Below are 27286 nucleotides of genomic sequence, written 5' to 3'. Positions count from 1 at the left end.
GAAATGCACGGTAGGGGAGCCTTCTCTCTTCCTACTTAAGAACACACATATACTCTGTTTCCTGCTTTGAAATAGAGATAAAATTACTAGTAATAGTGATGATGATGATGATAATAATATTAGCAGACATTTATATAGCATGTTGGGCTTGTGAAGCACTTTACCTATCACTTTTTCTTTCATAATAACCTTTTGAAGAAAAAACAAACTTATCATCCCCATTTTACATATAGAGAAACTGAAGTCCAAAGAAGGAAAGAGACTTTAGCTCTTGAGTGTTGGAGGCAAAACTTAAATCCATTCTCTCCTGACTCCAAGTCCAATATTTTTCACTGTAATAGAAGCCATTCGGGAATACTTGTCTCAGAACATGGAATAGTGCTAGTATTAAAGGAATAATCATGGAAATTTGGGAATAAAATAGAGGAAAATAAATCTATTTTTATAACCCAAAGCTGCTGTGAATTATATGCATTTTTCATTCATAAATCCTTTCTTTTTTCCTCTTGTTCCTCACTTAGTGACCTCATAAGGTCCCATAAGTTTAGTTATCATCTCTATTAAGATGATAGGGGTATAATGATGATACGGGGTAGATATATAGATATATAGAGATATCTTGAGTATTGATATGGGTATGAATATAATGACATGTGAGAGAGAAAGAGAAACAGAAAAAAATCACCAACTCCAGTCTCTCTCTTGGATTCCAGTTTCACATTATCAATTGCCTTTTGGACATTTCACAGCACAACTATGTGGCACAGTGGATAGAGTACCCTGCCTAGAGTTAGGAAGACCTGGGTTCAAATCCACTTTCAGACATTTACTAGATATGTGTCCCTGAACTCTTTACCTCAGTTTCTTCATCTAGAAAATGAGCTGGAGAAGGACACCACTATAGGATCTCTATCAAGAAAACCAAAATGGGGTCATGAAGGGTCAGATTCTGCCCAAAATGCCTAAATAACAAATTGGACATTTTAAATTGGATATTTCACATTACATAGACATCTCAAATATGGTATGCCTAAAACTGGATTTCCTACCATTCCTCTAAACCTCCCCTTCTATTAAACTTGATTTCTTAGGTCAAGGGTACCACCATCCATCCAAGTTCTCTGGTCCATCACCCTGATGTTATCCTTAACTCCTCACTCTCCCTCTCCCTAAAATAGTTTTGCATCTTCCTCACAATTCACATTTATGATTTATGAATGAAAAATGCATATAATTCACAGCAGCTTTGGGTTATAAAAAACAGATTTACTTTCCTCTATTTTATTCCCAAATTTCCATGCTTTATACATGGAAGAAGACAATCAATGATTATGAGAATGACAAAATGAATGTAAGGGACAAGAGTTAGCCCTGGATCTGGTGTTTAAAAGTTTTTTCTATTAAAAAAAAAAAAGAACATGACAAATTTTGGGACACAGCTATTGTTTCTCTTGGATATATATTATGATTTATTATATATTTATAACAAATTATATATATATATTACATTATTGTTAAACTACATATTATGTATAAAAATTAATGGTAGCTCATATATATAAAACTGGAGGTTTCTGGAATTCTCAGATAATACCAAGCTAGGAGAGGTAGAAGAAGAAATAGAAGTCACCTTGCTAAGTTCGAAAAGTGGTTCGAGACAAGCAGAACGAATGTCAGTAAGCTGAAATGTGGAGCAGAACACATGGTGAAAAAAGCAAACACAATACAGAAGGACAAAGGAGTCATGGTAGACAACAAACTGACTGAATCAGGAGCATGATAACAGTAATAGTTTTGGTGTAAGTATAAGTTGGAATGAATATATGGAAGTAAAATGTAGCTTTGGACATCATAGACATCTAGAGTACTAGATGCTAGATTGTCTCCTTCTGAGCTCCATAACTAAAAAGACATCAGAAAATTCAAATGCCTAAAGTCCTGGAAAACATAGCCTATAAAAGTAACTTAAAGAAACTGGTATTATTCAGGATGGAGAAACAGAGGGAAAGAGACAATTTAAAATCAGATTTTTTAAACATATAAAGAGCCTAATGAATGGAGAATGTATTTAATGTATTTAAAAGGAGGAAATGAGTGATTTAAATTCAATTAAAAGACCCCAAAGAGATAATAGGGAAAAAGACTGGTACAAGAATATTCATAGCTGCGCTCTCCATGGTGGGAAAAAATTGGAAAATGTGGGGATGCCCTTCAATTGGGGAATGGCTGAACAAATTGTGGTATATGTTGGTGATGGAATACTCTTGTGTTGAAAGGAATTATAAAGTGAAGGAATTCCATGGGAACTGGAACAACCTCCAGGAAGTGATGCAGAATGAGAGGAGCAGAACCAGGAGAACATTATACACAGAGACTGATACATTGTGGCACAATCGAAGGTAATGGACTTCTCTACTAGCAGCAATGCAATGATCCAGGACAATTCTGAGGGACTTATGAGAAAGAACACCTTCCACATTCAGAATAAGAACTGTGGGAACAAAAATGCACAAGAAAAATATATGATCGATTACATAATTGGATGGGGATATGATTAGGGTTTTAATGTTAAAAGATCACTTTTCTACAAATATGAATAACATGGAAATAGGTTTTGAAAAATGACACATGTATAACCCAATGGAATTGCTTGTCAGCTCCAAGAGGGGGGGGGGTTAAAGAGCGGTGGAAAAAATCATGAATCATATAACCATAGAAAAATATTCTAAATAAAAAATAAAACAAATAATAAATAAAACAAAATATAATAGAAAGACATCCTAAAAGTGAAGGATAATTTAGAAATAAAAGGAGATATCATAAGCACATCAATATAGGAAAATATTACCTATTAGATTTATAGATAGGAAAAGAATTTGTGAATAAACAAGAGAGATCTTTGTGAAATGCACAATTGATAATTATGAGTATATTAAATTGAAAAGTTTTTGTACAACTAAATGTTGCCAAGATTAGAAGGAAAGCAGAAAACTGAGGGGAAACTTTCATAGATGACCTCTTGGATAGAGGTCTCATATCTAAAATACATAGAGAACTTTGTAAAAATTGTGAGAATAAAAGCCATCTCTCAATTGATGAATGGGCAAAAAATAAACAGTTTGGGGATAAAAGAAATCAAAGTCATATATAGGTACATGAAAAAATGCTCTAAATGAGTACTTATTAGGGACATTTAAATGAAAACAAGTCTATGGTATCTCACATCCATCAGTTTAGCTAAAATGACAAATGCTGGAGGGGATGTGGAAAAATTGGAACACCAAAGTGATCCATTCATTTCAGAGAATAATTTGGAATTGCACCTAGGAACTACAACACTTTGTATATCCTTACACCCACCAATACCACTGCTGTGTCTATTTCCCAAGGAGATAAGGGGAAAAAGAAAAGAACTTATGTTTCAAAATATTTATAGCAGATCTCTTTGTGGTGGCAAAGAACTGGAAGTTGAGGGGATGTCCACCAATTAGGGAATGGCTAAACAAATTGTGATATGTGATTGTGATGGAATACTACTATGCCGTAAGAAAGGATGAGTAGATTAATATTTTTTAAACTTGGAAAGAACTCTATAAGATAATGAAGAGTGAAATTAAAGAACCAAGAGAAAATCATATACAGCTTACTGATTTAATATTTGAAGGATAATTTGTGAATACTCATGTCTCATGAACTGAGAAATGGAACCATGAAAGATATAATTGATATATTGTGCCAGATGTCTTCTTCTATGATGAAGGGAAGGACTGAATAAAAAAAATCATAATAACTTTGTAAAATGAAGGATACTCACATTGGGATTCTTTGAGGTAGGTCAGTGGTTATTATTACTAAATGACTACCCAAACCAAGGAAAAAGAGCAAAATTGCTTTCTCTAAAACATCTTTTACAAAGAGATTCTAACACTTTTTAGAACAGTACCTCCAAATACTAGAATAAAATGGATGCATTTGAAGTATATCTTGTCAAAACTTTAAAGTTTAAGTTTAAACTCCAGACCCTCCAACAAAATTTTGCGAAGTTATTTCTCTCTGACCCAATGCACCCAGAAGCATCCTTAGTAAGTTCCTTTGGATAGGAGAGAGGCATATATTTTGATAATCCCAGAGAGTGGCTCTATCTATAACCCTAGAATTGTTAATACACAAACCTAACTCAGAGAAAGGAAAAATTTCCCAACTTTTTTCATGAAAGCTATGATGTATCTCTATATGAACTGTTCATATCTCTCCTCTAAAGAAAATCAAGGTATATACTTACAGATCAACTAGGTGACACAGTGGATGAGTGCTTGGGCCTGAAATCAGGAAGACATCTTCCCGAGTTCAAATCTAGCCTCACACACTTAATAGGCTGTGTGATTGTGGGAAAGTAACTCTTTGCCTCAGTTTCCTCATCTGTAAAATGAACTGGAGAAGGAAATGCCAACCCACTTTAGTATCTTTGCCAAGAAAATTCCAAATAGGGTCAGAAAGAGTTGGACATGACTGAAAATGACTGAATAATAATGCAACTTCCCAGGATAGAAATCTAATAATGTCACACTCCTTTGAGACTCGTTATCTTCAAGGATAAAATACAACGGCATTTAAAGCCCCTCACCACATGGCTCAGGCCTACCTCTTTAGGATTTTTCCCCCCAATAATTCCCTTTCATATACTCTGCATTCAAGCCACAGAATCTTACTTTCCCCAGATTCATCATTTCACCCTCTACCTCCATACCTTTGCACAGGCTGACCGAGTTGTCTGGAATATACTCAACTCTCTCTCTTAGAATCTCAGACATGCCTCAAAGCTCATTTGCCAGTGGCTACAAGAATCCTTTATAGATCAAACACCTTCAAATTCTTACAAACTGTTAGCATTCTTCTTCCTCAAATAATCATATATATCTTTATCTGGCTACATGTTTTATCCCCATTCTGTCCCAGTCAAATGTAAACTCCTTGGTGGTAGGTCCCATTTTTTCATTTTGATTCCCTATGTCTACCATAGTACCTTGCACATATTAGACACTCAATACATGGTTTTTCAATTAAATTGGAAAGCACCAAGAAAGCTTCAAAGGAAGATTAAAGAGCTCCAGTCTTCATAGGAACATCCAAAGAAGACAAGATAAACTAAAGAAGACTGCCGTGAGTATAGAGCATGAAGTCACAAATCCAGAATGGCACATTACTCCTTACAGTTAAAATCAAAGTCTATAAGGTTGCTTTCCAACAATGCTTCAAGGGTCTATCTTTATTTGGGCCTCCTTTCTAGTGAACAGTAGCAGAGTTTCAATCTGCTTTAGCAGATAGTCTTTTAAACTCTTGTCAAAAACAAAAACCATCACTTGGTAGCCAACTTTCTATTAATAACCTTTCTGAGTTGTTAGGCTGGTTCTTAAACAAAAGGCATGAGGGTTATCCACCTGGACTTAAAGCCCTTCCTGTGACCCAAAAGAAATAATGAAAGAGATGGATTCAGATCTACCTAGGAAGACTTGTATGAATTCATACAAAGCAAAATAAACAGAACTATTTACATAATGACTACAGCAATGAAAAGTAAAACTACTCTGAAGACTTAAAATAAGCACGTGGCCAACAAAGACTCCAAAAGACAAATGATAAGCCATGTATGTTTCCCATATTAATTGGAGAGGTGATGAACTAGGGAAGCAGATTGAGACTCATTTTTTGACATGGCCAGTGTGTAGATTTATTTTGCAAGACTATTCTTATTTGTTACATGAGAGAGCTTTTATCTCAAGGGGAGGGATAGAGACACCAAAAACAAAACCAAAAAAAGGAAGAAAAGAAGGAAGAGAGCATCAACAAAACTTTTTAAACGATGGATAGTGGAAAATAGAAGGCCATTCAAAAGGAAGAAGAGATAAGCAGGATAACTTTGGAACTACCATATTGAATTTGTTAAATACTTTAAAAGATGTAACATTGATATTTGTGGTTTCATATATAATTCTTTTTCTGTCCTTAGAATATGAAAATAATTATGGTTGTTACAACTTATTACTTAATAACAATAAAATAAAGAAAATTAAAACATGTGAGGCAGAGAGGTATAGAATAACCCTTTTAAAAAGAAGAAAGAAATCTTTCCATAGAATTTGGCAGGACCTGACAAAACTTGAGCTTTCCTGACCCAGCCATCAAGAAGCCTGGAGCTCCTCAACACAACAGGAGGACTTTACTTACTTTTCTTATAATCTAGTACCTCTGTCAACAAACAAAAAAAGATTTCTCTAAAAGACTACTATGCCACATTTTTGTGATTTCCACTCAAATCAGAGGCAAAATCTATTTCCTCTGAGGAACTAGTAAGCTAGATAAGCCAAAGAGAGGCAGTACTTAAAGGAAATTAATCAATTCTAGTGTTTAAAGGAAAAGAAGTAAAGTTTGTGTTTACAAATCTTTTAAATTTGCATAGACCCACCAGATTCCAAAAACTACACGTAAAACTTCCATTAATGTTACATTTAAGGCTGATTGGAGGGACCATTTTCTGGTCATCAAACTATCACAATATCTTTCCTGGGGTGGCTCAGATTCTAAACTAAAACTACAGACAAAATAACATTATTTTTGAGAATGTGAAAATAAAGCCAGAAGTGCCATATCTGGTCATTTTAATGGCCAGGGCAAGATTCACGAAAGATACCCAAGGGCAAGAGCAGGTGGATAGGGAAAAGCCATCAAAGCAATGAAAAAACCACTTGGAAGTGGAAAGGAAGCTAAGGGCCACAAGAGCCCAGGAGAAAATAGAAGACTTAAGGAAGCAGAGATCTTAGATCACTACAAAGCCACTGCTGACCATAGTGGTAACAAACTAGCCAATTAATAGCTCCCCATCTTAATGAATTATTCTTTCTCCCTCCGTTCTGAACTCAGCTCCCGAAGGAGTCCCAGAACTCTTTAAATTTCTGGGGTAAAATCCATACCTACCTACCTCCTGTTCTGATAAGGAATTTCAACTAGAAATGTGACTCTTGCTTCATTTTTTCTTAAAAGCAGCATCAAGTGGATAGAAGACAGAGAGCTGGTCTCAAAGCCAGCCCACCTCTGACACATACTGGCTACAGTGTGACAAACAGAGTTTTAGAGACAGTACTGACCTACATTGGAAAATGGAGTTTCCTCACCTGGGAGTTTTCCTAGTATGATGAAATCACAGATCCATTCCCTCCCCTTCTCCCTCATCTTTTCTTACACAATTGTCTTTACACTCACTTCTTTTCCAAGTAAATTGGGACTTTGCTTCACCTTTTCCATGCATAAATTACCAACACCCAAAGTACCAAATAAACAAAAGCTTATTAACAAACTGTGCTTTGCGATTATAAGTGCTACAAATGAGCACAAGACTAACATCGATAATAACTTGCTACAGCAAGTATCATTATTTCTACCAAACTTTCTTCCTTCTGTTTCTAATTTTGATAATGATTCTTCAGGTTCATGTGGCACCTAAGATGTTCAGTGTTTTCTCTCACCACCACATGACCAGGCGTGCAGGCAGTAAGCACATTATGGGTGATTCTGTGTATTTATAGAGGACTCAGCCCTTCCCGAAAGGTTTCACGTCTATTGTCCCATTTGATCCTCATGATCTTTTGAAGCAGACAGAGCAGGTATTATTTTCTCCATTTTACAGATAAGGAAACTAGGTCATGGGCCATTTAGGTGACTTGCTCTAAGTCTCACAGAAAATCCTGAAAATTCACTTAACATTTACTTAGTGGGTCCGCAGCCCAAATCTTTAGTTTATTTTTGGCTTAAATAGGCAACCCCTTTGACTTACAGATAAGAAAAAAAGTTGCCTTTCTGCAAAGCCTAGGCTAACTGGCAGGGCCTTCCATTAACCCTGTCTCTCCTCATTATCATTTCCAGTTTCTTCTTTTCCTTTCATGGAAGCCTCACTAATTCAGACCCTACTTTTGTATTATATGAAGGTCTATTTTTGAACTCCCCATAAAGGAAGAGCTTGCTAAGCAAGCTAATAATGTCTGCAAAGCAAGGGAAGGTAGAGAAGAAGGAATGTTTAGACTACTCAATAAATCCCATTTTGGCCTGCTTAAGACTTTTAGCTAGTTTTTTATGATTGTTTGCAAGATTCCACTTACAAATTCATTTTCTCCATTCAAAAAGCAGGACTATCATTAGTTTTAGGGTTAGATTTAGTTTAATTGGTTAGTTTAGGTTAGGTTTAGTTGCTATGCATAGCAAAGGATATAAAAGGAAACTTTTTAGGTGACTTCTGAGTTCCCATTAAAATAAATTTCTAATTAACTGGCCAGTTAACAAGAATTTATTATGTTTTTACTGTGTGCCAGACACTGCTAGGTAACAGAGAAAAAAGAAAGGCAAAAGACAGTCCCTGCTCACGAGGAGCTCACAGTCTAATCTTGGAGACAACGTTCAAACAACTCTGTACAAAGAAGATACAGACAAGATAAATTGGAGATAGTCACAGAAAGATGGTATCATATTTAAGGAGGACAGGAAAACCTCTTTTATAGATGATGGGATTTTAGTAGCCATTTGAAGGAAGCCAGGATTCAGGGGTTACATATACAGGAACTTTTTCCCTCCTAAAAAGCATTTTTTATATATGTTGAATATTTCACCAGCTCCAAAAATATATATTACATAGCTAGAATCATAAGATCTACAGCTGGGAGGTACCATACGGTCCACTTAATATTACCCCCTCGTTAGGCAGAAGATGCATAAGGCATAAAAACTGACATCATTTCCCAAAGTCACATAGCTATTAAATAGCTGAGATAGGATTTGAACCCTGATCTAATTCCAAATCATTCACTTCTCCCACTACCCTAAAAAGTCTCCTTGTTAAGAGAATGAAATCCTTCTTTGCAGCAGAACTGGAAAGCTAAAACCTATCTGGGTGTTGTTACATCCAATCACAAACCCCTTTGAAAGATCACAGATGGAGTATTGTGGCGAATAACCTTAGCAGACATTTTGCAGTAGAGGCTACTCTCTCTAGAAGGGATTTCTTTTGTGTGTGCACCATTAAGGGGAAGCCACTCCAAAAGGCCAGTTTTATAAGTAGGTAGAATAGGACAGGCTCTGACATAATCTGACAGGCAGTGGAAGCCTGACCCACTGGAAAACATCTCGCCCAAAGCTTAACTTGGTGATGCAAACTGGATCTTTTGATGAGTTGTCTCTGGGCATTAAAGGATTTTTTTTCGTCTATTTTTCAAATTCAAGATATAATTTTCAATCTACAACAATGAATGCTTATTAAATGTTTACTCTATGAATACTCCATAAATATGATTTAAAAGGAAGTTGTTGGGTTTTTTTTTTTTTAATGGTGTGTGTGATAGAGAAGCCTTCAAAGAAATGAAACTAATGGTAGTAACTAGTTGTGTCATTCTATTTCATAGAATTTAGGAAAGAATAGTGATAGAATTGGGAAAAAAATAATTCATTTTTATCATTCAGATTGTTTTCTGAATCAGGATTTTCTCTTTAAGGGTATTTAAGAAGATGATTTGGGGGTAAATAATCTTAAAAAAAAAAGCTTACCTTCCATTTTGGAATCAATACTGTGTATTGGTTCCAAAGCAGAAGGTAAGGGCTAGGCAATGGGGGTTAAGTGACTTGCCCAGGGTCACACAGCTGGGAAGTGTCTGAGACCAGATTTGAACCTAGGATCTCCTGTCTCTAGGCCTGGCTCTCAATCCACTGAGCTACCCTAACCAGCTGCCCCGGTAAATAATCTTATGTTGAATCAGAGAATCTTAAAACTCAAAGGGAACTTCAGAGCAGAGGTGTCAAACATGCAAAGCCATATGCAGGCCACAAAGCTTCTCAAACCATATTAAAATGTAATTGGGAAATATTTGACAAAATAAAAATACAATAAACACAGAAATTTAAAACTAACTCAATCTGCAGCCCACAGGTTTCCTTATGTACCTACCAATTAGTGGCCCCAGACTTTTTGAATTACACATTATTGCTTCCTAACAAGTTTCAACCTGGGGCCCCCATGAAGAGTGAATATTCTGGATCTTTAAGGGAAATGAGTTTATTTTATTTTTCACTTAATTAGACTACTCCATAGTTTTATGCTAGATTTTACATAACAAACCTCTGAGAATTTATAAGATGAAAAATATTAGGAAAAATAGATTAAAATCAAACAATGAAAATGGTTAAGTGCCATATAAATTGGGGCATCTAAGTGGCTCAGTGAATAAAATACCAGACCTTTCAGGAAGGAATTCATCTTCCTGAGCTCAAATCTGACCCCAAACTTACAGCTGTGTAACCCTGTTTGCCTCCATCTCTTCATCTGTAAAATGAACTGAAGAAAGAGATGGTAAACCATCCCAGTATCTTTGCCAAGAAAACTCCAAATGGGGTCGCGAAGAGTCAGATACAATAACATGGCCAAACAAGAACCATATAAGTATTTTAAAGTATTTGCTAAAAAGCCAAATAGTGTTTCAATCATTCAATGGATCTATGATTTATTGATCTGAGTATTGTCTGCAGCTATAGAAATCACAGCTTTTCCTTTCACATATCATCCTGAGCAGCTCTTGTCCATTCTCCACAAGAAGCCTACCATAAGTTAAGGGCATTCCACTAGGTCTCTTCATTTTAAATGGGCACCAGTGGCATGCACACACTCATAATGTCTCTGTTATCCTTTGCTCATCTTCATGATCATCTACTTCCTTTTCTTGTTCTGTGTGCCTGTGATGAGTCCCGCATCTCACTTCACTATTGCCCAATGAGTCACCTACAACGAAGTCTTCACACTGTGGCACTTCATGACTTCCAGACATATGTATTATTTTAATGACGAATTTTGATCCCATAAAACAGATGATGAAATGAATTTCCTTCCCCTCCAAATAGAGGTAGGGAATTATTGGTACTGTCAGATGTGGTCTTTATGTCAGTCTTGAAAAACTGTTTTTCTTTGTCACAAGGGAAAGTTCTGGAAGATGGGACAAACTGAAAAAGGATGTGATCCACCCCAAAAACAAAAGGCATCCATTTTTTTTTTCAAATTGATCTTTGTTTCAGGGAGGTGCTTGGAGTTATTAAAAGCCCTTTGCATCTTCCCATTTGTAAACCAGTCTGCTTTCTTCTTTCTATTCAATCATTGTCTATTTGCAGTGTCCAGCCTACATATATGTACTGATGGAACAACAAGCTCTTTGCACTATCCAACTACTTATCTTTCTCTAGGTAATAGATATAGATAAAATAGATGTAATACAGATGTTACATTATATACAGTATGATAGATATAATAGACATCCTTCATCCATTTGAATTGTCCCACTTTAAAAGTCAGACCAAAAGTATTTTTAAGCAGTTCTAGATTTGTATTGTTCTTATTCAGTCGTGTCCAACTCTTTATGACCCTATTTGGTGTTTTTTTTTGTTTTTGTTTCTGTTATTTTGGCAAAGATACTGGAGTGATTTGCTATTTCCTTCTCTGGCTAATTTAACAGATGAGAAAACTGACTCCAAGCACCTCCCTGAAACAAAGATCAATTTGGAAAAAAAATGGATGCCTTTTGTTTGGGGGGTGGATCACATCCTTTTTAGTGACTTGCCCAGAGTCATAAAGCCAGTAAGTATGTGAGACCAAATTTGAACTCAGGAAAATAAGTCTTCCCGACTCCTGGTCTTGTACTGTATCCACTGTACCCTTAAGCTGCCAATTCCAGATTAGCATCATCACAAACACAATTTCCAGAAGAATTTTACTATCTCTAGAGAATTCATCTTTCCTTTCCATTCTGCACTGGATAGCTTCCTTGACAATGGCAAATGTCTCTGGTGAGCATATACCTCCCTGTTTTTTGTCTTGTTTGATATTTATAATCAGAGGGCCAAAGTATTCTCAATTATTGCATCTGTTCAAGCCTTTGGTGGTTTTAACTTATGTGTAGGAGACATCTTATTAGAGGAAGAATTTTTAAGGTGGCACTTTGTTCTCTCAAATAAAATGCCTTTTGATAGTCAACAATTAACACAATGGGTTCTTGTACTTTCTATACCTTTCAAGCAATTGTGTGATTGTTAAAGAATATTGTTTGTGAAGTCCTACCTGTTCCCTTCTTATCATCAGGGATACTTTCTATAAACAGAATCTTTCTATCAAGAGTATAGTCATGATTTTTAAAAAGGCACAAAAATCAGCAGGTATTAATGTTTCTCTATACTGTTTCTTGTAGCAATAACCATCTGCGATTTTTCCCAAGGATTTTGATTCCTCCTCTATATCAGATATCTGCACAGTTGATCTCTCAACATACCCAAAATTGTATCCTCCCCCACAATGACTGACTCTGTATTTGGTTTAGTCCAGAATATTGGCAGTACAAATTTGCTGATTCCACTGTCAGTGATGAAGAAAAGAGTTTATTACAGAAATATTGACAGACTTCTTTCATTTTTCATCAGTTTGTTGCCTACCTTTCAATATCATTCTGAAGTGATCTAGGGATCATAAATTAACTGAGTCTCTGGCCAAGCTATCTAGAAATTTATTCATTTCCCTCCAAAGCTTCTTGCTGTTTTATAACAGAGTACTGCTCATAATATTTTACCATCATCTTCTGTATGATTTTACAAGCATGTTAATAATATACTGATTAGATACCTTTAGCTGCCATATCTTTCAAATGTTTGGGGGCCAAGTATCTAGGCTCTTTTTTATGATGACTTTTATTCTGGTTAAAACTGCTTTGGAAATGGTCATAGTCTGTGTCTAGGTCTGTTCTTGTATCCATTTATTAAAATATTGTATCCATATTGTTAAAATGAATTCCTTCAATTAAACCTCATGTATTTTTTCTCTCTTTTTATTTATTCTCCCTTTAAACCTAGAAATGGATTTTATTATTTCCCTTCCCCTACATATAGAGATGTGATTTGGAAGTAATTTCTACAACTTTGCAAAATTCTGATGTTTTCTGTGTATAATCAATTTCATTTTTCATGACATTATTTTTTGTTTACTATGTACAACAGTTCCAACCCCCTTCTTAAAAAAACCTATGATATAAAAGATTGATAGACTAATTTGTTTCTCACTCCTGGGCCATATTTTACAATATATCTTCTGTCATCAATCTCACATTCATTGTTTCATTTAAGTCACCAGATTTAAAGTAATACTAAAAATGTACTAAATTTAGAGGTTTTTATCAAGTTATTCATAGAATTCCTATTCCTCTTCATCCTCTGCAACAGATGTTGGCTCATATGTTTAATTATCTCCATGGTGATATTTTTGCAAATGTTAATCCTAATCACAAGATAACCAAATGTCCCATGGAGTGATGGCTCTAACAAGACATACAATAAAGCCAAGCCATTTTTTTTTGCCTCTTCTTACACCATCTTTCCATTTAGCTAAAGATTGTTTTTCTTTTGTCTTCTGATTTTGCTTATAAGACTTTTGCAGACTTTTGTGTTGTCAAGCATTAAATAATAATGATGAAGTACTCAAAAAAAGATTTTCTGTTCTGAATTAAACAAGCAGAAAATATGCATGGTTTTGAACCCAACAGCCCCCACAAGACACAATGAACTAATCATAAATACCTATTCATGTAATCTTTTAATGTTCACACAAAGATTTTAATATCCAGATCTACTAAAAGATTCACTAAACAATGATTAGGAGTTATTCTGCTTCTAGATGCTTGTGCTTCCTTAAGCCATGATAACAGTGGCTATTTTTCATACTTCCTTGTATTATCAACAATTGTCACCACCTTGCATATAGTTAGTGGCCAATAAATATTTGAATGAATGAACAGATACATAAATTTACCATGAGAGCCCTAGCTAGTTAATAAGCTCAGAAGAACAGTTGAAATATCATTGATAAATCCTCTAAGAAATTAAGAGCAGTCAGAAATAGCATACTCTTCTTGACCTCAATGAGCCATGAATTAAATAATAATTTCATATAATCTAAAATGTTAATCAATTCAAATCAGCAATTTAAAACACACTGGATTTTTAAAATAATTAAATATTTAATTATATTATAAATTATAACATGTATAATGTATAAATAAAATAATTTAAAGCACAACTGCAATTTTGTAGGGTAGAGAGAGGTTGGGGAGGGAAAATTACATTTTAAGAAAAACCTTTGTAAGGTTAGATGAAAAAGTGCATAAGGCAGGAAATCAACAACATATTTGGAATTCTATGGGAACAAATTAACAGCTAGAAGAAAACATGCACCTGGCAGGAAAAAATCCTTCAAGGAAATTATTGAGACATGATACACTTCCTGTCTTAGCAACACAAGCTAGTTCGTTCAACTAGTATCTCCTAAATGGTGAGTAGCTTTAAATATCCTAACACAGATAATAGATTTTAAGATATTGTCAAATATTTTAAAACACCTCTTTGCATTATTCAAATTGTGCCACATCCAGAAAAAAATGTGGCATCCAGCACAGTTCCATTGCCTCTGTGGAACACTAATGTTTGCAAACCATGATAAGCAAGGTTTTATATAGGTAGATCTCACCTTAAATCCTTAATTGGGTCTACCAAAAAAAAGTGTTACGTGAAAAATTAGACATACACAGTTCCTGTGAAACTCCATAGGGACAAAAGGATGAATAATCAAATGATATTTCCCCAGACCTTCTGGCATTTTGTTTTTATATTGCATTCTGAACAGTATTATTGTGAAAGGATTCTGGTTGGGACAGCCTTAGATGAGATATGACCCTACTACAATACATCTTCCTCATCCCACTTTTAATTCAAAGGGGCATATCTTTAACCTAACTATCTTTGTGTTCCTAACGATTGACACAGCAATTTGCACATAGTGTCTATGTGGGTTTGCCACATATACACATACTTGTATACACATGTGTGGGTCTGAGAATTGACCACAAACCCTAGTTAGCCAACAAAAGACCCAAAGAACATTGTAGGAGTCTTTGAGAAAAAAACGTCAGGAGTCTCTCAAAATCATGGAACATAAACACAGTGTCTGATAGAGAGTTGTCTGTTCTTCCCTTTGGAGACGTAAGCATCTTTAAAACATCAAGTTAAAGCCTCCATTGACAAATAGAGCAGAAAATGAAAGCTATAATCAACCACTGCCAGAATTATCCAGAAAATTGCTTCAGTTTCCAATTGGCAGTGAAGATGACCACAGTATAGTTCATTTAGCTTCATTTTAGTCCTAACAGAGTCAAGACATAAGACAATTATGATTCAATTGAGAAATGGAATAAAAATATTTTTCATTTTAAAATAGCCGTGTTCTAGGAGACCTTGATAATATTATAAATATTTGCTTTTTTTATTTTTTAAATCTGATTTTGCAAGGTGAGATATAATTTTTTTTTCTATTCCAAACCCAGAAAAGAAATACAACATTTTAAATCAAGAGTAAACAGGGCTGTTTGAAGCAAAGATTGAAATGGGTCACCTTGAATCACACGTGTGAACAGGACTTAAATATACTGTCCTAACATTGTCCCTACTATTTCTGAAACTCAGTTTTACAGAGTATTATCAAATTAATAGAATGTTATCACTAAGTATACATATAATATCAATTTACATAGAAAGCACCTTGGGTCAAAAATAAACAGTCGAGACATACTGAGAGGTTAAAAAACACTTGTTGAATTTAACAGCAATAACAACAGACCTTATAGCAATATACCTTTAAATATACAAATATGAAGGAAATACTTGCATTTACTGAGGCCCAAGATTCATGCAACATAGTATAGCCACTAAGCCACAGAGACTAAGCAAAAATAGGACAATTCCCTTAGGGCCTCCACTACCAGTTTAATCTAACAGAATATCCCATATTCTTCTCCCCCACAAACACACTCTCTACCTTTTTATGGTAAATGGCCACATCAGATGTAAGATAAATTCCTAAATTCATTTTTAAACAACCTTAGAAATGAAATCCTTACTTTAGCTTAAAATTTGATGTTTATTAAGATACTACATTCCAGGGACTATTCTGATCCCAGTACCTAAGTACTTGGGTAAATTAGTTTCCATCTGCTAAAATGAAATTAATACTAATTTTCCATTATCTTGAAATACAATAAAAAATAATTACAGGATTGTTACCAATTTATCCCACTTTAAGCCCATGAAATGGGTAGAAAAAAATGAAATTAATTACCTTGACATGGCCATTCAGGTACCTTTAATCCAATCTAAAAAGCACTTAAGTACCTTTACTCAAGGGACTGAGATTTCAAAGATAAGATATGAGAGTCCCTGACCTCAAGAAGATCTATTCTACTGGTAAAGAAACTGATAAAAATCACTTTCTCCTTGTAAAGATGCAACACTTAAAGGCAACAAGTTATGCCAATTTCCTAAACAATTTATACATTATCAACCAATCATTTATAGTGTTCCTGCTGTGAAGTGCATACCACAGTCTCTTGGGATGGACAAGAAAAATATAAAAAACAGTCCCTACAAATTGGAAAATCAATGGCCTCCATGAGTAAGTCTCTGAAGGTCATATAAGGAGAAATTCAGCAGACAAGTTGTTTTTTTTTAATGTAAAAATAGACAAAAATCCATTGTCTACCCCAATAACATCTGTTGCTCTGATGCTGGCAATGACATTTTAAGGAGTCAATGCCCCCAAAGGATCATTGGTTGGCAAGGAAAACACATGCCAAAAAAACATAAAATGTTTATTCCATAAACTCAGAAGGTAAAAAACTTCCTGATCAACTGAAATCCAGGTTACATCTAGAATATATTTCAAAGATACAACTTTCCCTTGATTGTTTTCAAGTGAATTTCCCTTATAAGGGCTGAGGGAAGGTCTGATCACTGATATTCATTTAATATTGTCAGTATCACTGTAAGCATACTGAGATCATCTACAGAGAGAAGCCTCTGAAATCTTTTTCTTTTTACTTCACTTTTTCTTCTCATTTTCACAAAGGAGACTAGAAAGGAGAGGGACCAAATTCTACCTAAGTGCTAACCAAAGAAGCAAGTTTCTATCTTCAAGGCTTCCTTTGAGGTCATTCCCCCAGTTTAAACTAGTAGGTTGGATCCCTAGAGAGGTTGCTGCTACCCAGAGTTCTAGGGATGATAACTTTCAGCTTGGCTATCCTAACACAATAGATCTCCCTTTTTTTTTTTTTTAAAGCCCTTACCTTCTGTCTTAGATACTAAATGTAAATTCTAAGGCAGAAGAATGGTAAGGGCTAGGCAATCAGAGTTAAGTTACTTGCTCAAGGTCACATTGCTATGAAGTATCAGAAGTCAAAATTTAATCCAGATTCTCCTGATCCCAGGTCTGGCACTTTATCCACTGGACTACCTAGCTGTAGGTCTTGAGCCCTTATTGGTATGCTTTCCTTTAACAATCGTCCAGTATTCAATAATTAACAATTAATTTAATAATTAACTTTAAAATAGCAGAGGGAGAATAGTAGTTACAAAGTGTCAAAAACCAGAAACAAAAACCCAAAGGCATATTGCCCTACGAAAACACAGAGTCTGGGGGTAGGGAAGAAAAGTGGGCATGAAATTAAAAGTTAGCAATAATGAGACAACCATATATGACCAAAACTACTTATATTATAACTCTGGAATAGAAGGGCCTCAAAGTCCTAAATTTCTCTAGAGAGTTCCCACAAAGTTCATTATTAGTTGGGACATTCATTTTAGTGATATTCTCTATCCAATATGCCACACTGGTTCTCATAGTCACTTCTTTGTTCACTTCTATTTCAAAACTATTAAATTAATTAACAAGAATACATTTCCTATCTTCTCCCCATATATAATGAGTGGCTGGGGGGGAAAGTAGCCTAACTGGGCAGTAGGAAGATAATAAGCTTTAAATATTACTTACATGAGATGAATATTTTTTAAATTTACTAGTAATATCTTAGTGTTTCAAATGATAAATGATAAGCTTTTTAAAACTCTTCCATAAAAGATCCTGACAAATTCCCCATAATTCCCCTCTCAAAAAAAACTATATTTACATTTTAACCCAGAACTCCATGAACTTTCCCAGATTCAGTTTCCTGACCTTTGTGTTATGCTATGGTGAACTCCCTAAAAGGCATTTACTCAAAGAATAGTATGGAATTAAATGTCACAATATCTCTAAGGAGTTCAATGGATTTTCCCTTTCACATCTGCTAGGATGCTAACTATGTGCCCTTCTGGACCCAGAAGAGAGAAAAGTATTCTTCTCACCCAGCCCCCACTCACAATATTCTCTTGAGCAGCACACTTCCTCCTGGATATCCTCCACTGTTCCATGCAATCATGCTCTGAGATAGAGAAAGGGAGGCCTTTTTTTTAATTACTTATAGGAAAGGGACCAGCAAGTAAACCAACCAATATTTACTGAAAGCTTACTAGGAGTGGGATATTGGGGAAAATACAAAGAGTAAGATTCTCTCTGCCTTCAAGGAATTTATAATCTAGTCAGAAAGATGTGCAAAGCAAGAAACAAAAGAGATCAAGATCAATGGAGTGGTTTGAATTGTAAGTGCACTATGAATTCAGAAGAGGGAAATTCTCTTCCAGATGGGATTATCAGGGAAAACTATCAAGGAAGAGGTATGGTTTGAGTTGGGTCTTAAAAATAGATAGTATTTGGATGGGGGAGGGAAGGTAGAATCCCAGTGAACGTGAAATCATAGAAGCAGGAAGGCACAAAGCATATTTAGCAAACAGTGAACAGACCAGTTTGGTTAGAACAAAGGGTGTGTGTAGAATATTGGGAAAGGAACACTACCCTTGTGGCAGAACTATTACTACAAGGCGGGAACAACTGGAGCTGTCCATTTACAGAATATTTTAGAAAGAGAAATGCTGAATGGTTGGGGGTAGAAGTAGCCACTTGAAAATTGAGTTAGGAGACCTAGTGTTTGTTTTTAAGTACAAAAATTGTGTAAAAAAGTCAAAGAAAATAAATTAAAATCTTATAACAACTGAGTAGAGAACCTTCTGAAACATTAAGGCTTAGAAGGCAAAGGAAAAACTGGGGAACATGTGGGTTGACGAACCCTTATATAAGACCATGGTCATAAGGCAGACACTGTATACAAGGAGAATCTAAAAACAAAAGGATATGTCTCTGTCTAGGAATCTCTAAATTCTTTGAAAGAAAAGGTAACCATCAGTGACTACATATGGAATCCAAAGACTTTCATTTCTATGAAATCTCTCAGGATCAAATCCACAGAAGGAATTCACTGACACTATTTTGAGCTCATGGCTGGTCCTCAAGGGAAAACTAGCTAAGAGTGTTAATTATTTGAATATTCAAACACCTGCTATTGGTTTTCTACTGGCTGTAGCCTCTATATGGTTGCAATAAGAATCAATCCATCTTGCTGATAGTATGAAGCCTGTAGTCTGAATTCAAAGAGAGAGAACCTGACCAGAGAAGATGTCAACAAATGCTACCCTTTCCCTGTTTCTGAAACAGCATTTTCACTTCCTTCTGAAATCAGGAAAATCTGCAGCTCTCAAATGAAGGGAGGACATCATTTTCGGGGGGGTGGTTAAAGAATTGTTTTCAAAATATAAAATTGTCTTAGAGTCCAGGCAAAGCACTGTTTATGTTTAATATCTATAGATTTGTTCTTAGAAGGCTGGCTTGAGACACTTTACTAGAGCAAACGGAAGAACCATTGGCAGCCTATATGCATGCCAGTCTTCATTAAAGATGATAATAATTCACATTTCCATAGCACTTTAAGTTTTCAAAATGCCTTCTTCAATATGACCTGATGAAGTAAGAAGTACATATATAACTATGGCCATTTTATTTTCAGAGAAACTGAGAGCTTAAAATCCTTTAAGTTAGTAAATCTCAGAACTATCACTTAATCCAAGGGTCAAATCCTCTTTCCCCCTATATTTTTCACAGTAATAAAAATATTCACAGAGACATTCTGCCTCTAACATATAATTATTAAAAAATAAGACTTAGGGCTTATTCTAATTTCTAATATTTAAGAGGGAACTCTAGAAAACTATAGGTTGTAAACTAGTGATTGATCCGCATCACAGAGGGAATTTACAGAAAAGGGTCCCCTACACAGGTCTGAACACACTCTTCAACCCCCCTCTACCCAAGAAATATACATACATACAGAGAGGTATCATAGCATAGTGGATAGAACCTGATCTGATTTCAGGAAGACCTGTTTTCAGGTCCTGCTTCTGACCCATATTGGCTATGTGACCCTCAGCAAATCATTTCATCTCTCAGTGCTTCTAAGTAGCTCCCTAAATGCATATGGTGCTAAACTGCAATTGTATGGGGAATTTCCTCACTGGAAGTTTCCTGCATCAATTAGATCACAAGTTCAGACCAAAAAGGAGAGTATACTGGAAAATATGGCAATAATAGTGTGGCAAGAGGTCAGGCATCAAAGGACCTCATTTCAAATCTTGCCTCTTCCACCTACTACCCATGTGACCCCAAGTATGTAATTTAATGTGATTTATCCTCATGGGTCCTCATGTTTTTCATATGTAAAATGATGGAGTTGGAATAGATGGTCAATAAGGTCCCTTTCAGTTCTCAGTCTATGATCCTATGGATATGAATGACATAATGTCCTATAAAAGTGAACACTTATGAAAATATCATTTATTTATGACAAAAATAACAAAAAACCATAAAGCCACCCAGTTTTATTGAGTTTTCTGGATACCAAATATTAACTTTAATTTACTTTTATAAATAAATAAATTTAAATTTATTAAATTTAAATAAATTCATTCTAAAGAATATTTTAATGTTCCTTTTATAACAATGAGATATTAAGTATTATCTTACTCATCCTGAAGCAAAAAATAAATAAAAATAATCAGAAAAATTGTGCCCACACAATTTTTGTTGTAGCAACCAAATTCCTTAATGGTTTTTCCTGTTTCCTTCAAGTTCAGCTAAAATTCTATCTTTTACAAGAAGCTTTTCATGGGTCTCCTTAATGTTAGCTCCTTTCCTCTACAGTTATCTTCAATTTATCATATCAGTGTTGTGAACAAGGGGATAACTGGAACAAAGAGAAATTTGAAGTTTGTTCACAATGTGTATTTGTATTTGCACACAGTTCTTTGCATGTTGTCTCCCCCCATTAGATTGTGAACTTCTTGAGAGCAAGACTGTTTTTTTTGCCTTTGTTTCTTTTTTTGATTTTTAAAAATCCTTACTTTCTGTCTTCATATAAATACTAAGTATTTATTCCAAGGCAGAAGGACAATAAGAGCTAGGCAATTAGGGTTAAGTGACTTACACATGGTCACACAGTTAGGAAGTGTCTGAAGCAAAATTTGATCCCAGAATCTCCCATGTCCAGGCCTTGTGCCCTATCCCCTGAGCACTGAGCTGCCCCTTGCCTTTCTTTATAATCACACCAATTAGCCCAGACCTGAACACATAATAATCACTCAATAAATGCTTGCTGACTTAATTTATTGAGGAGTGTGATGTGTATATTATAATTCACACTAAAAATAGTAACAGACACTGGAAAACCCCAAAAATAAAGAGATGCTTTTTAAATCAAGGAAGGCCCTGAAATTAAAGCCAAGAAAGGAAAAGAAAGGAAAGGATTCTGTCAGCATGGTACAGATATTGGGGGAAAATAACATTTGTAGCAGCAGAACCAACCTTATTTGTATTTTTAAGTATGCCCTGTTATTCTTGCTAGATGATAACAAACAAGTTAAAGATTCTGAAGACTAGCAAGAGGACAGAAAAGGGGGCAGTTAGGTAGCACAGTGGATAATTAGTAATGATTGTAAGATAGAAGGGCTAAAAAAAAAGGACAAAAGACAGCTAATTACTGTAAAAGAGCATATTCTTTAACATAGGATCCAGACTTCCTGCCTGATATAAGAACAGCATCTTAAAAACTCAGTTTTCTCTAAGTAAAGAATATGAAGTCAGGTCCTTGAAAGAGGTACAATATTTTCAGTACAAGTCTGACATGGAAAAATTCCCTGAACTTAGTGCTTTTCAATGCAACACTGCTTTTTAATTTCAAATTCTCAATGGGAAGTACTCATCTGGACTCACCTCTTTCATAACAAATTTGACTTGAAGTCACAAAAATAAGTTTTATGAAGCTTTCTCTACAATGCCGAAAACAACATAAATACAACTGTAATTAGACAGTTCTTATATAAACCAGGAGGTCTGTCATATCTGATCAGTGAAATAAAGCATCATAATAAAAATTACTGTAAGCCTGAAAGCTTTTGAGTAACCCGAGCTCAGTGTGTTGTCATCACTAACAGTGCCATGATAGTAGAAGCTCTTTCAAAATTCCCAGCATAAATCTGTTTCCAGGGTTTTATTACTTAAACATAAATATCTGGCATGGATTAAAGTTTTAGCATAATGGCATTAATAGAGTAGTGTTGTCATTGTCTCCTTTCAAAGCAAAAAGTCTATCTGGTTTAGAGTCCAAAGAAAGACCTCATTTGAAATCCTGCCTCCCAGTAGTAACTGTTGGGCAAGTCACTTAACTTTTCTGAGGTGGTTGGGTTTTTTTTCCTTCATCTTTAAAATAAGGATGTTTCTAGGGGCAATTAGGTGACTCAGTGGATTGAGCACCAGGTCCAGAGATGGGATGTCCTGGGTTCAAATGTGGCCTGACACTTCCTAGCTATGTGACCCTGGACAAGTCATTTAACTCCCATTGCCCAGCCCTTACCACTCTTCTGCCTTGAAGCCAATATACAGTATTGATTCCAAGACAGAAGGTAAGGGTTTAAATAAAATTAAATGAAATAAGATAAAATAAGGGGATTCCACTAGATAACCTTTGGGGTCCCTTCCAGGTCTAAATCTATGGTGCAATTATCTAGGTTCTTAAATTTTGAAAGATATATTTGTACACAGATCTTTTCAAAAACCATATGCAGCTAGCCCTCTTCATTTGAGCAGATTACATTCTACTCTTTTCTTACCTGGCTTTCTGAAGAAGACACAAATAATGGGTTCAAGTTTCACATGAAAGTTCTGTTTAGTTCTGGTCTCTTACAAGAAAATAAGAAAAATCTCTAAACTCTTATATACTATATAAACTCAGGAATAGTTGATAAGAATTTGTTGGTAAAGTTAAAGTTTCACAATGTTTTGATATTATGTTAAGAGGTTCAAGAATCCATCATTATTTCTTTCTTTTTCTCTATCATACCTAATCTGTTTAAAGCACCAAGACTTTTCAGAGACGGAGTCAAAGAAAACACCTGTTATATAATCTATCGTAGGAAGGATAGCTTGTAGTTTTTATGAGGAAGAAAAATGACCCTGAAACATGACAGAACCCCTTAGGAATTCCAGGCTCTGTTCCTGGTTCTGCCATTAGCTCATTCATTTAAAAAAAAAATCACTTAATAGCTCTATACCTCAGTTTCTTTATCCACCACATGAAGGGCACAATGCCAGTTTAAAGTTTTCTTAGACAGGAGTCACTAAATAAAGGAGCACCATAATAATCACTTATGAATCCTACTGTTTAACATTACCTGAAAATGTTGAATTGGTTTAAACAATCCATTGCTTTTACAGGTGTTAGAATTTTCCCTCCTCCTCACTTCTGGGAATTAATTTTGCCAGAGGTCAGGGAGAATGTAAACCATAACACATAAGCACATATAACTTCAAAACCCAAACCTGTCTTTTAGCTGGCATCATTTTTCCTGGAAATATCTCTAGTGGCTCAAGCCACTGAATCTAGCAAGAATTGGTCTTTCATTTTCTTTGCAATTGCTGTAAATACTACATTTCACTTACCCAAAGTGGCTCCCCTGAAATGAATGCTCAATGTTAGAGGACCTTCTTAATGCTAAAGATGGAGTGCAACCTGGGAACCTAGGAGATCAAGATAAAAGGGTATAAGCAAATATGGGCCTGCTCAGACACCCACCTGCTCTCATTCCCACCACCTCAACCCGAGATTCATTTTTTCTCAGTGTCTTTCACCCTATTTAAGATTTCCCCAGCCCGCCCGCCTGCCCCCCCCCCCCCAATGTTGAAGGTCTTTGAAGACCTCTCAGGGGCAGGGACCAAAGCAAAGCTAGAAGGAGAACAGCAAAGACGCTGAGACTGCGACTCTTCCCTCTGCCCCACCCCACTTGGAGCCGGTAGAAAGGCTCTGGGGTAGACCCGGGAGCCAGACGGATTCTCAGCACGAAAATTCAATTGTTAGCTGCAAAGCCCAGAGCCCGATTTCCAGAGCTCGGCGGGACCACTATTAGGCCGATGACAGGCACTTGACAGCTGAGGGCTCCTCCTACTCCCCCTCTAGTCCAAGCACAGGAGCCTCGGCTCCCAGACGTGGGGGGGGGGGGTTGGGGGGTGGCGGAGGACACCCTAAGATTCCTCCTTTCCCAAAGGACTAGGAGAGGGTAAAACTGCCCACAAAGTGTGTGGTTTTCCTGGCACTCGAAAGAGGGCTCGGTCGGGCAACTACCTACCCCATCCCATCCCCCTATTGGAGTGCGATCTGCAAGGCGAGAGGAGGCAGGAGCAGTGACTGAGTCCCAGCGGAGTGGAGCCACCGGCCCATCCCAGCGCCCGTTCCCGCTCCGCAGCTGCTGCAGCCCCTTACACTTGTTGCTCTCCTGGGGAATCGGATCGGGGTGGGAGGCTGAAGAAAAAGTCAGAAAGGAGAGCGAGCCAATTTCCCTGTGCCTTGAACTTACTCCTCTCCTATTTTCCTTCTCCCACTCCATCACCCCCCAGAAAATAACCGAGCCAATGACTACCCGGCTGGAAATGCAGGTGAAGAAACTTTTGCTAGTGCAGGAAACCGAGCAAACTCTCGCAGCCCTCGCCAGCAACCAGGGGAGAGAAATGCTGCCCGAAAAGTCAGTCCTTTACCTGTGAAGAGTCGGGGTCCCCCTCGCTCCGTCTCTTTGTCCCTCCCTAAGCCCGCCGGCGGGGTGCCGGGGCCGGAGGTTGGGACGCACTGGGGCCGCCCGGAGCGAACAGGCTCTCGCAGGAGCTGACGGAGCCCAGCAGCGGCTGGGGCATCAGAGGGAGGAGCCGAGAGCCCCGCAGCCCAGGCAGGCAGCGCCCGAGCAGCGCCGCCAGCTGCGCACGAAACTGGTGCCGCCCCCAACCCCGCTTTCCCCCACCCCCCGCTCTCCCTGCTCCCTCGGGTCCGGGATCCCCGGGAGACTCTCCCCACCTCCAGGACCCCGGCTCGCCAGCCGCGGCATCACATGGCAGGGCCTGGCCCGCCCTCGCTGGCTAGCTCCCTCTCGGCACCGGCTCCAAAATGAAACCTGAACCTGCCCCCAACGGAGGGAGCTGCGGAGCTACGGTTCCGGCTGCGACCGCTGGGGAGTCAGGAGGGCGGACGCCAGCTACCGAACTCCTAGGCTTGCGGCAGAGGGGAGGAGAAGCACCCTGCTCCCCGCACCTGGGCGGGGGAGATTTCGGGGGAGGTTCAGCTGTAGCCACGGAGGCCCTGACCCCGCCACTGCAGGCAGCCAGAACCAAGAACCTGGCGCAACTCCTCCCAGGTAAAAGTTATTTCAGGTCTTGGAAGTTTGGCTTGGGGGATTGGCCAGAAGCCAGTACCCGTTGTGGTGTCGCGTGGCGCAAGCCCCCAAAACACCTTTAGACCTAGACCTTTCACATCATCACTCCCCACCAAAAACTAGGGTCATAAGGTCAGGCTTAGAGCTGAGCGTGACCGTAGGCGCCATCTCATCTAATTTCCTCATTTTATAGATGAGAAAACTGAGGTCTAGGAAAATTAGTAATTTGTCCAAGGTCACACAAGTAGTGAGGGTTGAGATTGGCATCCAAATTGTCTGACTTCTGATTCAGGGTTCTTTCCACTGTAAGTCTAAGTGAAATAGCTGCCAGTTTAGACATCTTACACAAACAAAATGCTGTGTTTCCTTTCATTTAAACCAAATTTTACACCATTTAAGTGAGGTGTTAAAAATTTAATCCGTAAGATTACCTTCTTAGGCCATGTAAATAATGTTACCTCCTGAACCAGGTTTTCTACTCTATATAATCTGTGATTCTCTTCCTTTCCCTTCTACACAGAAAAGTCATCGATAAGTAACTCAGATAAAAAAAACATTAAAACCTTCTTCTAGCTAACTAGTGGAGTGAATGGGAGGAAAACTAATCCCAGGGCTCAAAGTGTCAACCACACGTCTAAAGGCAGGAATCTCTCTTTAGGCAAGTCTTTTCCATGACAAAAGGACGGAGGTAATAATCCCACTGTTTCCGGCAAAGGGCCCCGCTTTACCTTTGCATGTGCTTACCTCAGTTCTCTTTTGTTTTACTATCGGAGAGTTGGCCTTTAGGAGAAGCCGGTTCCCAGAACTGGGCCAAGGGTGGGGCAACCCCCGAAGCTGCCATCCGGCAGACAAAGAGGACCAGTGTCAGTCAGTACAGCTCCTATCCGCACCTCTCCTCGGGCCTCTTCGTTTTAGCCCCCCCTCCCCCAACTTCTTTAGCCCATCCCATAGATATGGCGGGAAAACTTAACCGCCAGGTGTTGTAAATTGACAGGAAATGAAGGGGAAGAGAAAATGATAACAACTCAGTTTATATACCCCATCAAGATGCGTAAAAGTAGTGCCCTCATAGCCCTATGAGGTAAATAATGCAAGTGGTATTGCCCCCTCTCCCACTATACAACTGAAGCTTATAGGTGTCACTTTGAGCTTCAGTGCCACAATTCAAACCCAGCTCTCCAGATCCAAAGCCTTTTTCGGGTTTCCTTCCTCAGCACTGCCTCTCTACCTGTGACCAGAACCCAAACCCAACTGCAGGATAAGAGTTGTTTTGATGAAGCCCCAGAAGCAGACCTCCATGTCTGTTTGAACCCTTATTCTCCAATTTTGCCTAACTCTGGGTGGCTAAAGCAGTATTTCAGAAAGAAAAATACTCTATTTCAATAAGTGACCCCAGGCAGTTGCTTGAGCATAAGCTTCCAAGGGCTACAATAAAGCTGTTCACTATAAGGACTTTCATTCTAAATAAAAATTTAGTTCCAATTCCCCAAAGATACCTAGAATCAGGTCAGTCTACAGAAATAAAAAGCCAAGGATGTTAAAGGTCTTCATCATTATTCACCATTTCCAGATAACAAATGTTTGTTGAGTTGAATAACTTATCAAAGCACAAAGCCTCCTTTTAGTTTTTTCTACTCCCAACTTATCTATGAGGTTGGTAAATAAAGAA

At 37.3% G+C, this 27286-nt stretch overlaps 1 protein-coding gene across 10 annotated transcripts in view; it reads right to left on the bottom strand.

The window, feature by feature from the left end:
* The window catches only part of ARHGEF28 (Rho guanine nucleotide exchange factor 28), a 373512-nt gene extending 346969 nt beyond the window's left edge, over positions 1-26543 (bottom strand). For 2 of the 10 annotated variants that reach the window (XM_056824754.1, XM_056824753.1), the window contains exons 1-2: positions 24953-25423; positions 23864-23941 (exon numbers count right to left, since the gene is read on the bottom strand). The gene's annotated coding sequence lies outside the window, so the exon portion shown is untranslated. Of the gene's footprint in view, positions 1-18303; positions 18366-23863; positions 23942-24546; positions 24720-24952; positions 25424-26361 lie in introns of those variants that run through there. The other 8 variants (XM_056824750.1, XM_016431346.2, XM_056824747.1 and 5 more) reach the window with 8 other exon arrangements.
* Positions 26544-27286: the final 743 nt, after the last annotated feature.

The sequence above is a fragment of the Monodelphis domestica genome, chromosome 3, assembly GCF_027887165.1.
Source record: "Monodelphis domestica isolate mMonDom1 chromosome 3, mMonDom1.pri, whole genome shotgun sequence".
Lineage (NCBI taxonomy): Eukaryota > Metazoa > Chordata > Mammalia > Didelphimorphia > Didelphidae > Monodelphis > Monodelphis domestica.
This window is presented reverse-complemented; position numbering and strand designations above follow the sequence as displayed.